At 31.9% G+C, this 1,135-nt stretch overlaps 1 long non-coding RNA gene across 1 annotated transcript; it reads right to left on the bottom strand.

The window, feature by feature from the left end:
* Nucleotides 1–167: 167 nt before the first annotated feature.
* LOC124895693 lies at nt 168–810 on the bottom strand. The gene is made up of 2 exons (XR_007051852.1): nt 528–810; nt 168–258 (listed from the first exon to the last, which is right to left on the bottom strand). It is a non-coding gene; the product is annotated as an uncharacterized LOC124895693 (long non-coding RNA).
* Nucleotides 811–1,135: the final 325 nt, after the last annotated feature.

Genomic DNA, 1,135 nt, shown 5'->3' with positions numbered 1-1,135 from the left:
AAGGTGAAATAAAAATTTAAAGTAGATCCGATTACTTGAAATGATGAATTTAGAGTGACATCTAGGTATTCAAGATGTGAATCAAAATGAATGTATTAAAATGCAATTTAAGACATTTTAACATAAAAAGGAAGAAATAGTAAAAAGGGGAATTAATGTTCACTGACCTTTCCGGGTGCAATAAATATAAATACTTTCGATCAGAGATCTATTCTTGAATGTCAATGGTCTTAACTCCGAAACCTTTAGATCCACCATCTTAGTAGAAAGGTGAAACAAAAATTTAAAGTAGATCTGATTACAATGATGAATTTAGAGTGTGACCTAATTATTCAAAATGTGAATCAAAATGAATGTCAAAGACCGATATTTATAAAGAATAAAATTGATGTTCTGGAATTCAAAAATTTGTAAGTGGAATTAGAATTTCGAACTGAAGTCAATAAACTCTTGAATCTGAACGTTGAAGGATTTAGACGAATTCGACATTGGATCAGAAAAGAGAAAAAAACGAGATGAAACTTTACCTAAAAAGGCCAAAGAAAAAAGGAATCCTGCAAAAGAGACCACCTTGTATGTGTATAATGAGATTTTAAGATATCTCGATTAAAATCTCAATATTTCATGAAGATTTTTCATAAATAATTACTCAAAATGAACTTAGACACCTCTGATTGCAATAAATAAAGGTCAAAATCTTCCGTAAAAGAGATAAAAAGTCAGATCGACTTTCTACCATTGCAGATCAAGGAAAAAAGACGATGAGAGAGATTGAATAGAAATTGCAACTGTTTCGAGAAAAGATGAAAACCCTAGAGTATTTTAAAACTTTAAAGGTATTTTGAATAGATTAAGCGAAGTCAAAAAGGTAGATCAGAATATTAAGGAACTTAACATTTTGAATTGAATTTGACCAGCCAATAGAAGAGCGACACATGCAAGAGCATGTGCTGGTCATAAGAAGCATGCGAGAGGCGTATTTGTGGTTGTTGGCACCTTATGTGGTGACCACGTGGTGCTTGTGTGGCTCTGATATAGAAAAGGGGCATGTAAATATAGATTGTGGATTGAGCTTCTTCTTGATCCACATGGTGCTTTCATGTCCGTTTTAATGCATATTTTTTTTTTTTTGAAA

The sequence above is a fragment of the Capsicum annuum genome, unplaced genomic scaffold (genome assembly GCF_002878395.1).
Source record: "Capsicum annuum cultivar UCD-10X-F1 unplaced genomic scaffold, UCD10Xv1.1 ctg842, whole genome shotgun sequence".
Lineage (NCBI taxonomy): Eukaryota > Viridiplantae > Streptophyta > Magnoliopsida > Solanales > Solanaceae > Capsicum > Capsicum annuum.
Note: the sequence above shows the minus strand (reverse complement) of the source record. Positions and strands in the feature narration are given on the sequence as shown.